Below are 15,646 nucleotides of genomic sequence, written 5' to 3'. Positions count from 1 at the left end.
TGTGGTGCACCTGTGCTGATGGAGATCATGGAGGAGATGTTGTCAATCCGAATTGATCGGGGTCTACAAGTGGGGAAATCCTCACATATGGATTAGGTGATGTTGAGATGTTAATTCCTGGAGTGTAGGAGAATAAAGGGAGATTTGATAGAGGTATAAAAAATTATGAGGGGTATAGATAGGATAAATACAAGCCCTCAGGTTGGGTGAGACTAGAACTGGATGTCATCGGTTTAGGGTGAAAGGTGAAATATTGAGGGATTGGAAACCTTATTATGAGCCATTAACCTGACAATCCCTGTCAGAATTCTGTTGTATTCAGCACCAGAGATGAAATTGACATGGTGGTACATGTGCACAAAGATGAAAATTCTTCAACACACGTTTATTCCTTTGATCACCTGGACCGATACCTCCTTTTGCGGTTTGCTGTCAGTTTTCAGTTTGGTCTCTTAATATTCTTGTGAGTTACTTAGGGAAAAAAAAGTTGCAATGTTAAAGATACCATATAAATGGATGTTTCAGTCAGCTGTCCAGACCTATATAAGGCTCATATAGTCTGCGGAAAAGTATATCTTCACTTTTATCAGATTTGATACCAAGTTCCGTGTACTTCCTCTTAACCACTGAAGTCCCCTGTACTGGCCTCTAACTTAATATGAGTCAGAGCCTCTAATTGAAAGGCCCACTGTACCTTGGGGAGTATGTTTTTCCTGATCCTTTAAAATAAATAGCAGATAAGCATAAATAGAATTTGTAACTACTGTAGAAAGACTAAATGCAATAGAAACAATTTTACTGTGTTTTGCTGCTGTAGAGTGTTTTCTGCTTCCTTTCTTGAAATTGGTGTTGCATTTTTCCTGGAGTCCACTGTTGTTAGTTCTACGTTATGTAAAAATGAAACAAGTCTATTGGACAACTTTGGGGATTACAAATACTACAGGCAATCATAGAGTTGCCATTCTGGTTTTTCATCTGGGGCAACATTATAGATTCTAATCCGTATAAAAGACTATTGTTTGCTGTATCTAATGTTGCAATGTGAAATGAGCTCATATCTACCAATTAGTAATGACACTGAAAAGTTCAGAAGGTGACGTGTTTCAGAACAGCAGTAGGTCACGAAAATGTACTGTACTTTGTTGTTCAGAAGTTATGTCTGACGCACAACTAGGTTAGAAATTTGTCCTGTGATCTCGGTGCTGAATGTGTAATCAGCTTCTGGAATATTATTCCATTGAAGTTACCAGAACTGGATTTGAAAATCAGAGTTCAATATGCAAATGCATTCAGTAAGTACAGCACAGTCAGATTTCTATTCTATTGTTCTGATTCATATGTGATAATTGCCATCTCCAAATGTCTATGGGAAGTTGATGATTACTTACCTTCCCAAGATTTTACCATCTGAATGATTTGATGTACTCCACAAAGTTGTTCTGTAGGAATAACTGTTCTAATCAGAATAATGTGGGGCTGAAACGGTGGCATTCCCTTGTGTATACCGCCCTTGGCCCTCTAAGCGCTGGAGGTTGCTGGTTTAAGAGGTGCTGCTGAGGTAACCTTGGCGAGTTGCTGCAGTGTTACTTGCAGATGGTTCACTCTGTGCTGGCAGTGGATGAAGTGCAGACTTGAAGGTTTACCAGTCAAGGGTGCTGCTCGTTATTGGGTGATGTTGAACGTGAGAGTTGCTGGAGCTACTCTCATTTGCGGGTGAAGCATATTCTGCCATTCTACTGATCTGTACTATGCTAGTATAAGGAGGTAAACTAACCCAGCCTCCAGTGGCTGTGGTTGCCACAAATTTCTTTCTGGTTAGTCCAGTAACATATCTCATCTGAGGTGACCTTTCAGAAAGTTGGTGTTGAATTTGACTCTATCAATGGCTTTGAAAATCATAGACACTTGTTGGAGATTGTTTACCATCTGTGTGACTTGCCGTCTATCAGCCTAAGCCAATATGTAGCCCAGGTATATCTCTGTCCTCTGCCACTCACTGCTGAGCTGAGCAGCAGAGAGGATTGGAGAGGGAGTAGGTTGGGCATTTGATTTCGACATCTCTGAATTCTACATTTTGACATGCAGGGTCAGAAACCAAAGTTGAGCTGAATAACCAAGGAGCAGAGACTAATTAACAATTCTCTATGAAATCCGCAACTAAAAGTCAATGTGACCTGCCAAATAAAATTGGAATAAGTAATATCTTCCTAATAATAAGGTGGTTACTGAAGACCTTAAAGTATAGGTGCCATATATTTTACTAGTATGTATCACTTTTTTAGTTCCCAAGAAGAAGAACATACTATACCATTAGCATTGAACTATTCCTTGATAATCTGATATCAATATATTTTTGCTCTATTTAAAATGGCAGAAATTCCACATTTACTGTTGGAACCACATGGCCTTGAATTCCTTAATATCTTTTTGATTAGGATATTCAAGTATATGTATAATTTAACATGTTCAGATTGTCTCATGCCTGTTTACTGATGTGAATAGCATATATTTTAATATAACATCAGAATGCTGAATTTTAATCCATAACTTACAAATTGTAATCATTTAGTGTTTCAAATTCCTACAAACACACCATCTGTTATTATGTGGATAATTTTAATAACTTATTCTTTTTTATAATCCATTGATTTATTAAATAAATTATTTGTAACATTTGAAACCTGGCGGATAAAATTAAAGATTTCCATGTTTAATGTTTTGAATCTGCTTTTTGATGCAAAACTTAATTGTAACATTTTGCTAAGGTTTAGCCATCCTTTGAGAACTTAAAGAAATACTTTTGCAAATAAATTAAATGAGTAACAAGATCGATGAGGTTACAGAGAGAGAAGCCTTGTTGGCATCTTGCATTTTTGGTTCTGTAGGTTCAGCATAGGACAGCATTGAACAGCAAGTAAGTTGGGGCTTAAAAGGCCATGAGTGGTAAGGTGTTGGCTTAATTCACCCGAGTAATGATTAGCTGGAGGAACCTCAAATGTTTCCTCACAGTGCATTATTGAAAATGAATTGGAGCCATGCTTAGTGCATCTCCTAGTGGCTCTTTACTGAGTGGGGAAAGATTGCTTGAATACACTTTCTGCCAGTAGAGTGCGTAACAGATGAATTGGATTGTTGGAATAGTAGGATAATGCCTTTTAATAAAAAGATCATTTAGATGTAGCCAAAAAATTTTGTGTAAGTGGCTACTGACAAGGGACAATTATTTTTTCCCCAGTAATACAGGCTTTAATGCCTTACATGTTTGAATTTTTATCTAAAATACAAACCCCATTTCCAGAAAAGTTGGGATATTTTCCAAAATGCAATGAAAACAAAAATCTGTGATATGTTAATTCAAGTGAACCTTTATTTAACTGACAAAAGTACAAAGAAAAGATTTTCAATAGTTTTACTGACCAACTTAATTGTATTTTGTAAATATACACAAATTTAGAATTTAATGACTGCAACACACTCAACCAAAGTTGGGATAGAGGCATGTTTACCATTGTGTTACATCACCTTTCCTTTTAATAACACTTTTTAATCATTTTGGAACTGAGGATACTAATTGTAGTAGATTTGTAACTGGAAATTTTGTCTATTCTTGCTTGATATATGACTCCAGCTGCTCATCAGTCCGTGGTCTCAGTTGTCTGATTCTCCTCTTCATGATGCGCCATACATTTTCAATAGGAGGTAGATCTAGACTGGCAGCAGGCCAGTTAAGCACACGCACTCTGTGTCTACAAAGCCACGTTGTTGTAGCCCGTGCAGAATGTGGTCTGGCATTGTCCTGCTGAAATAAGCATGGATGTCCCGGGAAGAGACATCACCTTGATGGCAACGTATGTTTCTCTAAAATCCTAATATATGCCTCGGAGTCAATGATACCTTCACATACATGCAACTCTCCCATGCCGTGGGCACTGATGCACCCCCATACCATCACAGTTGCTGGCTTTTGCACCTTTCGCTGATAACAATCAGAATGGTTGTTTTCATCTTTGGCATGGAAAACTTGATGCCTGTTTTTTCCGAAAACTAGCTGAAATGTGGACTCATCTGACCACAGCACATGGTTCCACAGTCTTTCGGTCCATCTGAGATGAGCTCGGGCCCAGAGAACTTGACGGTGTTTCTGCATAGAGTTGATGTATGGCTTCCTCCTTGTGTAATACAGTTTCAAGTTGCATTTCTGGATGCAGCGACGGACTGTTTTAAATGTCAATGGTTATCCGAAGTACTCCCAAGCCCAGGTGGCTATAATTGTCAAAATAGCATGACGGTTTCTTAGGCAGTGCTGCCTGAGGGCTCGAAGATCACGCGCATTCAACAGTGGTTTCCAACCTTGCCCTTTACGCACTGAGATGTCTCTGAATTCTCTGAATCTTTTCACAATATTGTGTACTGTAGATGTTGAAAGACCTAAATTCTCTGCAATCTTGCGTTGGGAAATGTTCCTTTTGAACTGACTAACAATTCTCTCATGAATTTTGGCACAAAGGGGTGAGCCACGACCCATCCTTGCTTGCAAAGACTGAGCCTTTGATGGACGCTACTTTTATACCCAGTCATGATACCTCACCTGCTACCAATTAGCCTGCTTAATGTGGAGTCTTCCAAACCAGTGTTACTTGAATATTCTGTGCACTTTTCAATCTTATTTTAACTCTGTCCCAACTTTTGTTGAGTGTGTTGCAGCCATCAAATTCTATATTTGTGTATATTTACAATATACAATTAAGTTGGTCAGTAAAACTATTGAAAATCTTTGTACTTTTGTCAGTTAAATAAAGGTTTACGTGAATTAACATATCACAGATTTTTGTTTTTATTGCATTTTGGAAAATATCCCAACTTTTCTGGAAATGGGGTTTGTACAATTGTATAGGACAGTCAAGTGCTTTTTTTAGACCAATACACACTTGTGCAAATTCATTTTGAGTGCCCATGTGTACAAAGTACAAATACACAGGCAACTGTCACATATACTTCAACAATGCTTGTGCAAAGTTATTTTGCGCCTTTCAGGTGCACAGACTCTCTGAAACCATTCTAACCTGGAAAGTCAAGACCTCCTGAATAACTTGAATGGGATCAATTATACCCATCCAACAGGTATTCATTTTCCTGAAAATAAGTCCACTTTACAATATGTTCTTCTTGCACAATCCCTGTTCATGTGCCTGGCCACCTCCCCATGCACTGGAACCCTCTTCTTGGCCACAGGCCACCCACAAGCCTGAAATCACTATGACCACCTCATGCTTCTATATTCAACACTTGACCTCACACACAATGTACTTCCACAAATGACCATTTTTATTGATGCTGCCCAAATTTCCACTGCCCCTTCCATTGATGTCTGATACTGGCCATAGCAGTCTAGCCTAATATCACCCTTTGTCCTTTCTGTTTTCTCTCGTCTGAACCCCAGTGAGACATAGCATGCTGGACTTTGTGCTATTGTGGTAGATTCAGTGGAGGTACGGCCTTTATGAGAGGCTTTGCAAGGCTTGTTCTGCAGGGCATGATAGATTAAGGCTCATGTAGGAAAGGTTTTTTTTGGTGGGCAGTATTTGGGCAAAATGGGCATGGGTCAGAGTGGAGCATCAATACAGTTCCTTTTCGAGCATAGACCAACTTTAGACCAGTTGGAGAGTTTTTTGACATTTAGCTACAGGAGCAGTGGAAGCTTTGAGAGAAGTAAATAACAAAAAGCACCGGTGTATTTGACATGAACAAAGTGTTGCTCCTTCCGGATAATGGATCACTTTTGATTTTCCTGACTTATGCATAATATTGGAGCGAGTCATACAGTTTGGGAATCTTTTGGGCATCACTCACAAAATAAGTCTGGGTGAAGTTACTGTAAAATCCACATTTTCAGAGGAAGCGATGTTGATGAACTTGAAATATATTTCAATAAGCAATTTCTGCTCTGATTCTTTAAGTAATGTTTTCATTAAACCAACTAATCTATCTTGAGCAACACACACATACACAAAATGTTGGAGGAATTCAGCAGGTTAGGCAGCATCAGTGGAAATGAATAAACAGTCGATTGTTCATTTAATCAATAATCAGTCCTGATGAAGGGCTTCAGGCCGAGACATCGACAGTTTATTCATTTCCATTGATGCTGCCTGACCTGCTGAGTTCCTCCAGCAATCTGTGTGTGTTGCTCTGGATTTCCAGCATCTGCAGAAGCTCTTGTATTTATAGTCTATCTTGAACAATGTCAAACCTTGAGACTCCACTGTTTCCATCTCCCTTCTTGCTCTGGGTTTGCTGACATAGTTCTTCCTGACAGCTGCTATCTCTGTGTGACTTTTTAGCAGGGGCTCCCAACCTAGAGTCAACATACCCCTCGATTAACGGCAGGGGTCCATGGCCCAGAAACTCCCCCCCCCCCCCCCCCCGTTTTTAAGTATTGTATGTGATGTCATACTTAATGATTAAAAAAGATTAGAACTCGTGCATTCCAAAACTTGATCTCTTAGCATCTATCCTGATTAGTCGGTTGGTTACAGAGGTATTGCTTTTATCTGCTTTTTAACTATGACTGGTCAACAACCTCAAGTATATGTGGAAATCTAACAGATTTTCTATCCAGTTTCTAGCACAGAAGATTTGATTAGAAATTAACAAATGTAATTATAGCTGAGACTCTAATTGGGCACAGGTTTTTCACTTGCCAAGTTCAACCAATAGTTTTAGTCTTGATGATATGCTGGTTGCTGTGTGCTTCTTATTCTTGCAAACCAGTGAATGGTTCCAGGTAAATCGGCTACATTGATGATCATTTCTGTGTAGCTGCTGTAAAACTCTTGACAATCCATTAACTGACCAATGTTTTGGGATCTGGCTGTCTGGGTGATGCTTGCATTTTCCACTTAGAGACCCTGGTTTCTGTGTTTCCTGTCCACTTATTGAAGTCCTGATTCCCGTGCTGCCTGCCCACACATTGGGGCACTAATTCACATGCGCCCAGTCCACTCATGGAGACCCTGGTTTCCGCGCAGCCCGATGACTCAGTGCGACCCTGGTTTCTATGCCCTCTGTCCACTCAAAGGTGCCCAGGCTCCCTGTCACCTCATTAAGGCCCTGTAACAATTTACAAATGGTTAAGAAGTCAAACTTGACAAGAATAGGACAAGATAACCATGCTACAAGTTTGTTCTATGGCAACACAATTTTGACCTTGTATAGATGTATATTCTATATTGTAAAGTCTACTGAATCAAATGTAAGCAATGAATTGAGGAGGGAGTTTGCAACTGAAAGTGATTACAGTCGGCCCTCCTTATCTGCGAGGGATTGGTTCCGGAACCCCTCGTGGATACCAAAAAATGGGGATGCTCAAGTCCCTTCTTCAACCTGTCTCAATGCGGTGGACGTTAGGATCCAGCGGAACCCCAGACCTCATTGCAGTGGACGTTAGGACCCGATGGTCAAGCTCTGAATCTGCAGTGTTTCTGTTTGTGAAAATAATCACGATCACAATTGAAAATAAAGTGGAAATAATAAAGCGATCAGAAAGAGGTGAAACACTATCGGTCATTGGAAAAGCGTTAGGCTACAGTCGGTCAACAATCGGAACAATTTTAAAGGATAAAGTGAGAAAGACCGTGCCCCAATGAAAGCTACAATTATTACTAAGCAACTCAGTGGTTTAATTATTGGGTTTTGGGTTTTTGATCCTCCGGATCAACGAGACACGGAAGGAGAGTGCGCTCCGAAGTGGTCTGTCACTGGATTGAACTTCCCGAGCCCGGCGCTGAAACATACGTTCTTAAGTGTTTTATATGCATGGAAAGGTAAAATATATACTATATACTAAGACAAACGTTTGACTAACTGAAGCTAAATAATACTGGATGTACCTGTTCCGACTTGCATAGTAAGAGAACTTCCGATTTTTTTTCGATCCCGATCCACGGTAACCCACGCACATCCTCCCGTATACTTTAAATCATCTCTAGATTACTTATAATACCTAATACAATGTAAATGCTATGTAAAATAGTTGTTATACTGTATTGTTTAGGGAATAATGACAAGAAAAAAAGTCTGTACATGCTCGAACAGCAAGTGCCGGAAGAGCACTTCCGGGTTTCCTCGATTCGCGGTTGGTTGAATTCGCGCGTGTGGAACTCGCAGATAAGGAGGGCTGACTGTATTATCAGTGATAGTGCAGAAGGAATTGACTATGAGTTCTGAATTAGGAGAGTTATAAAAGCAGTCTGGGTCTCATTAGTACATTTTTTACATCATAGCCGAAAGCCAAAACCTATTTCTTTGGATAAAACGAAGAAAAAAGATCCAAGTTATTGCAATAATTTTTTTCCCCATCAATTCAGGGGAAAAATATGGAAACTTTGCTTGAAAGCACAGAGCTCCGTGTTTTCTGACCGTAGATTCACTGCTTTGCTGTTAATTGAAGTCGGTATCAGTCGGAAGCTGATACCAATCAGAATCTATCATCACTGCGGAAGTATTTTCAAAGAAGAGTTCCGTTATGTTGTTTAAGTTATGCGCCATGATACTAGTGACATGAGTCTTTTGCGAACCACTTTAATGATAATTTTAAATGGAGTGACACTCTTAAAACAATGGACTAAGTTGAGTATGTTTACACAGTCATTACTGCTGCCATAATTTAGAGTGTGTATGGATTTGTCCAAAAATAAATTCCATTTTGCCATGGAGACTAGGCAGGGTGGTGCTATTTTTGCTGTTTAAGCTGCTGATAAAGATTTAGCCATTTAGATCTTGTAGTCTCTCCCACATTGGCACCATTGCACACATTTTGATAAAAGATGATGCTCAGGGTGTAAAGACTAAGGAAAACTAAAGTAAAAATCGAGGAATAAAATGTACTTTGAAAATTTAGAAAGTATATAAACATTCTCTATAATTTGTGTTTTGATTGCAATCAGTCCAAGTTACCAGAGGAATTTGTTTATGTTATGTTTCTCATGACCTAATTATACAGTGGGAAGGGCTTTCATAATATTTATGCTCAGCATTTTGAACATGAAACCATACATTCACAATGAAGATTGCAAATGGAATGTTTTTGGTGACTACATATTTCACTGCTTTTGGGGTTTGATATCCAGTTCCATGGGAAAAAAAATAGTCTTTTAACTCTGAAGGGACTGCTCTTTGTGAGAATGCTATTGGATGCACTTTTCCAAGATTCAAGATGTCATATGTACCATGGTAGCTGCTTAAGCCAGATTGCTGGATGATTCAAGGTTTTATTGAATCAGGCAAACAACTAATATTATATTTCATGCTCTCAATCTCCTCAGGATCTTTCAATGACCTGTCCTGACCACCTCATTTTCACCAGTCTCTATACACTTCTGTCCTCAATCAAGAAAGCCTTAAAGCTCTCCATTTCTTTCTCAATGAAAGATCTATCCATGTCTCCTCATCATTCCCTCCTTTGTCTGGCAGAACCAGTCCTCACCCTTAACAGTTTATCATTGTTCTTTCCCACTTTCTCCTGACTCGAGGGGTAGCCATGGACACCCACATGGGGCCCAGCTATGCCTGCCTCTTCGTTAGCTACATAGAACATTCCATGTTCTAAGCCTTCCCCAGTAATGATCCCAACTACTCTGCTACATTGATGACTGCATTGGTGCTGTTACATGCACCCATCCTGAGCTCGTCAATTTTAGCAACTTTGCCCTGAAATTCATTTGATTCATTATGGACACCTCTCTCCCCTTTCTTGATCTCTGTCTCCATCTCTGGAGACGAACTATCAACCGACATCTTTTATAGACCTACCAATTTCCACAGTTATCGTGACCTCTTCCCACCCTATCTCATGTAAACATGTGATTCACTTTTCTCAACTCCTTCATTTCCACGGCATCTGTTCCCAGGATGTGGATTTCCCTTCCAGGACATCAAAGATGTCCTCCTCCTTCAAAGAATGGGGTTTCCCTTCTTCCACCATTAATGCTGGCCTCACCCGCATCTCCTCCATTTCCTGAACAACCGCATTCACCCCATCTTCCTGCTGCCTTAATAGTGATAGTTCCTCGTCCTCACCTACCAGCCCGTGTGCTTCCACATCCTCCACAACTTTCGCTGTCTCCAAAAGGATCTTATCATCAAACATAACTTCCCGACCCTCTCTGTTCTCCGTGATTCCCTTGTCCATTCCTCCCTCTCCAATAATTTTCCACCTGGCACCTATCCCCGCAAGCGGCCAAAGTGCTAAATCTGCCCATTCACGACCTCTGTTACCTCCACTCAGGGCCTCAAATGGTCCTTGCAGGTGAGGCAAGACTTTGCCTGCAAATCTGCTGCTGTCATCTATTGTATCTGGTGCTCCCAGTGGTAAGACCCATCATAAATTGGGGGACCACTTTGTTGAGTACCTTCCCTCCATCCATCACAAGAGGAACTTGAACTGAACACAGGACTGAAGGTGTTATATTTGAATACATGCAGTATGCAGAATATGGTGGCTGATCTTGTAGTCCAGTTAGAGATTGGCAGGTATGATATTGTAGGCATCACTGAGTTGTGGCTGAAAGAAGATAACAGTTGGGAGCTCAACAACCAATAATGCATCGTATTGAAGGGACAGGCAGGTAGGGAAAGGAGATGGAGTGGCCTTGTTGGTTTAAAAAAAAAGAAATCAAATCCTTTGGAACAGGTGACATAGGATCAGAAAATATAGAGGGCAGAGTTAAGAAACTGCAAGAGTAAAAAAAAACCCTTGATGAGAGTTATATACAGGCCTCCGAAAAGTAGCCAGGATGTGGGATACAAATTACAATAGGAGATAGAAAAGGCTTTTCAAAGGGGTAATGTTATGGTAGACATGGGGGGTGGGGGTGGTTTCAGTTTGCAGGTAGATTGAGAAAATCAGGTTGGTGCTGGATTCCAAGAGAGGTACTTTGTCAAGTGCCTATGAGATGGATTTTTAGAGTGGCTTGTGCTTGAGTCCACAGTGGGAAAGGCAATTCTGGATGGAGTGTTGTGTAATGAACCAGATTTGATTAGCGAGCTTAAGGTAAAGGAACACTTAGGAGCCATTGATGATAATATGATAGAATACATCCTGTGAGTTTGAGAGGGAGAAGATGAAGTCTGCTGTATCATTATTACAGTGGAGCAAAGGCATAAGAGAGAACCTGGCCAAAGTTGATTGGAAGGTGACACTATCAGAGGTGATGGCAAAGCAGCAATGGCTGTACTTTCCGGGAGTAATCGGGAAGGTGCAGGATAGATACATCTCAAAGATGAAGGAGTACTGTGAAGTGAGAATGACACATCCATTGCTGATGAGGTAAGTCAAAGACAACATAAAAGGAAAAGAGAGGACAAATAATATGGCAAAAATTAGTGGGAAGCTTTTAAAAGCTAACAGAAGGCAAATAAAAAAGCCATAAGGAGATGAGATGAAATATGAAGTTTAGCTAATCATAAATATACAAGAGGATACCAAAGTTTTTTTCAGATATATAAAGATAAAAGAGGGTGAGTATGGATATTGGACCTCTAGAAAATGACACTGGAGTGATGGTAATGGAGGACAAAGAAATGGCAGGTGAATGTAAAAAGTATTTTAAGTCAGTCTTCACTGTGGAAGGCACTATCAGTATACCAGGGATTCGCGAGTGTCAGGGGGCAGAAATAAGTGTAGTTGCTGTTACTAAGGAGAAGGTGCTTGGGAAGTTCAAAGGTCTTTAGGCTTTTTAGGTCACCTGGACTAGGTGGACTACATCCCGGGGTACTGAAGGAGGTAGCTGAAGAGATTGTGGAGGCATTACTAATGATCTTTCAAGAACCACTAGGTTCTTGAAAGGTTCCAGAGGATTGGGAAATGGCAAAATGTCACTCCACTCTTTAAGAAGGAAGGGAGGCAGATGAATGGAAATTATAGGCCAATTAACCTGACTTTGGTGGTTAGGAAAATGTTGGCATTCATTACTAAGGATGAGTTTCGGGGTACTTGGAGCCACATCATGAAATAGGCCATAGTCAGCATGGTTTCCTTATGGGGAAATCTTGCCAGAAAAATCTGTTGGAATTCTTTAACAAGCAAGATAGACAAAGGAGAGTCAGTGGATGTTGTATAGTTGATTTTTCAGAAGGTTTTTGACAACGTGCCACACATGAGGCTACTTAATAAGCTACAAGGTATTATGGGAAAAATGCTAGCATGGGCAGCAGATTGGTTGACTGGCAGGAGGCCAAGGGTTAGAATAAATGGGGCCTTTTCTGGTTGGCTGCTGGTGAATTGTGGTGTTCCACAGGGATCAGTGTTGTGACTGTTTCTTTTCACGTTATGTCAGTGATATGAATGGTGGAATTCATGGCTCTGTGGCCAAGTTTGTGGATGATACAAAGGTAGGTGGAGAGACAGATAGCATTGAAGCAGGGAGACTGCAAAAGGACTTGGAAAGGTTGTGAGAATGGGCAGATAAGTGGAAGATGGAATATAGTGTAGGGAAGTGTATGATCATGCATTTCAGTAGCAGGCTTAAATGCGTAAGCTATTTTTTTAAATGGGGGAAAAAATAAAAAATATGAGATGCAAAGGGACTTGGGAGACCTCTTGCAGGATTCTCTACAAGTTAACTTAAAGGTTGAGTCAGTGATAAGGAAGGCAAATGCAACGTTGGCATTCATTTTGAGAGGACTAGAATATGAAAGAAGGAATGTAATGCTGAAGTTTTATAAGGCTTTGGTTTGACCGCACTTGGAGTATTGTGAGCAGTTTTGGGCCTCTAAGAAAAGATATCTCATTGAAACTTATTGAATATTGAAAGGCCTAGAAAGAGTGGATGTTTCCTATATTGGGGCGGGGGGAGGGTTTAGGACTAGGGAGCATAGCCTTGGAATAGAGGGAGGTTCAATTAGAGCAGAGATGAGGAGGAATTTCTTTAGCCAGGGAGCAGTGAGTCACTGGTGTTCATTGCCTCAGATAGGTATGGAGGCCAAGCCACTGGGTTTATTTAAAGCGGTGGTTGATAGATTCATGTTTGGTTCAGCATTTGTCAAGCACTGTGGGGAGAAGGCAAGAGAATGGGGTGTAGAGGGATAATAATTCAGCCATCGTGGAATGGTGGAGCAGACATGATGGGCCAAATGGCCTAATTCTGCTCCTATGTCTTATGGTCTTCATTTGGACAGTACTTTTCTAAAGCATGTGGTGCTCGTTTGCTGTTCATGCCATGTATTCATTACGTCATCCCGTTGACTTATGAGACACTGTGTGGGAAAAGACAAAAGAAAGTTTTAATTTACAGCATCAACCTACCCTTCCCCACCTTACTATTATTAGACACACATAAACATAAATGAATTAATAGTAATAGATCATTTAACTTATTGGCAACAACCTATGAATCATGACTCTTTAAAAATTATTATAACAATGTTTAGGATACATTGTTGTTTTCTTCTGACCTTTCTAACTGGAAGGTCAGTCGAGCATCTCGAGGGAATTTCCAAACATGCACAGTTCCTGGAATCGCATTGAAGACATGCCTGAAATATTTTATTTGAAGCTTAAATATTCTGCCTGATTTGCTGCTCTTGCACCTGGTGGTTATATTAAATTCCTTCGTAAGACCTAAGACACAGGAATAGAATTAGGCCATTCAGCCCATCGAGTCTGCTCTGCTATTCCATCATGTCCGATTTATTATCCCCCTCACTTGAATTCTCATGTTTTCTCTCCATAACACCCTAACTAATTAAGGACCTGTCAAGCTCCACTTTAAATATACCCAATGACTGGGCCTTCACAGCCATCTGTGGCAAGGTATTCTACAGATTCAGCACCTTCTGGCTGAAGAACCTCTACCTTATCTCTGTTCCAAAGGGATGTTTTTCTATTGTGAAGCTCTATGTTCTGGTCTAGACTCCCCTTTTATAGGAAACATTGGGCGAATGTTATGAAAGATGGTATGAAAGAATTACAGCAAGCATGAGTAGAGTGATATGTTTCGGTAGCTATAGAAAATAACATTTCTGACGAATGGAAAAATTGTTTCATGGACATTTCTCAGGAATAGAGCCCTTCCATAATGTGGGGACTGCCTGTACAATACTTGCTTTGTTCACCTGATCTGCCTGTACTGCCACCCTCAAGGATACATTGTGATCCCTCTGCTCAATGAGTATGTGAGAGAGAACTCACAATTCAAGATTGTTTAGTTTCCAGTACACCAGTGTAAAGCAAAATGGAAGAATCGTTACTCGCGATCCAATGCAGCACAAAAAATTAAGATAAAGAACACAACAATGAAAACACACAATGAATATAATTACTTAGGATAGTTTGTGTATATATAGATTGTTTGTACGTCCATAAGGTGACAGCAGGCACAGGAGTTTCTGTACAGAAGGTGTCTGACAAGAAATGATAAAATTGTGGTGCGTGGGAGTGTGGAGGGGAGAGTTCGTGGATGGAGGTGTTGATCAGCCTTACTGCTTGGGGAAAGTAACTTTTTGAGTCTGCTGGTCCCGGTGTGACAAGGCAAGGCTGTCAATCTCTGAGGATTATCTGTCTTGTAAAGACACTGCCCAGAAGAAAGCAATGGCAAACCACTTCTGTAGAACAATTTGCCAAGAGCAATCATAGTCAGGAAAGACCATGATCACCCATGTTATAGGACATAGCTTATGATGAAGGAACCGTCCTGGCATGGGTGCTGTGTAGGGAATGGGACAAATAATTAATGAGTAGGGTGGATAGGATCCTTCATGATGTTACTGGCCCTTGCGAGGCACCTTTCTGTATACATGTTGGGTAGGCTGGTGCTGGTGATGCATTGGGCAGTTTTAACTACTTGTTGTGAGAGCCTTCCTGTCTGTCACAGTGCAGTTTCCGTATCACGCAGTGATGCAGCTTGTTAGGATGTTCTCCACTGCACATCTGTAGAATGACGTGAGTATAGATGTGCATAATCTAGAGATTGTTCCGAGACTCAGGCTTGGTCTTGATGGGTTTAATGGCTTCCTTCAATTTTGTGAAGTCATATGACAATGTATTAATCAATGCAATGTGAGCTATTGAATCCCAGGTTTTTCATGTTCATTATTAGGAGAAGCTGGGTGACGTTGTTCAACTTTCAAACTGCTCAAGTGATGCCATTAACTTTTTTTTTCATTTTGGCTCTGCAGTGATTTGCATGGCAACAGGTACAATGTTCTTTGTGACACAGCAGATAGTTATTTCCTCTGCCGATAGGCACTGGAAATCAATTTACAGGAATAGCATTACAGTAATAACAAGTGTGGCACAAGTGAGGGTAATATTAAAGCCACAAATGTTGATGAGACTCATTTTTGGAGATCTCAGAAGCTTAATTTTGATTTTACTTCACGTTAAAGAATAAAAGATGATGGGAAATGGGTTGTTTGATTAAAAGCTATCAGAGAAAACTTAGATCCTATGGCTGTACGTTGAAGAAAAAGAGCCTGAAAAATTAAACAATCCCTGGAGAAGCGCTATCTTCATTCAGGAGGAAGTTATGGGATACACCACAAAGTGCATTGTTTTACACATGAAGGAAATGACATTCCTTAACAAAGTGCTTCCAAGTGATGTTATCGCACAAGAAATAAATTATCCATTAATGTAAGTCCTACTCAG

The 15,646-nt window shown here is 40.3% G+C and overlaps 1 protein-coding gene across 4 annotated transcripts in view; it reads left to right on the top strand.

Moving 5' to 3' along the window:
• dennd2b (DENN domain containing 2B) overlaps positions 1–15,646 on the top strand; it is a 439,983-nt gene that overhangs the window by 169,235 nt on the left and 255,102 nt on the right. The window lies entirely within an intron of this gene.

This window comes from Hypanus sabinus, chromosome 7 (genome assembly GCF_030144855.1).
Source record: "Hypanus sabinus isolate sHypSab1 chromosome 7, sHypSab1.hap1, whole genome shotgun sequence".
Taxonomy (NCBI): Eukaryota; Metazoa; Chordata; class Chondrichthyes; order Myliobatiformes; family Dasyatidae; genus Hypanus; species Hypanus sabinus.
Note: the sequence above shows the minus strand (reverse complement) of the source record. Positions and strands in the feature narration are given on the sequence as shown.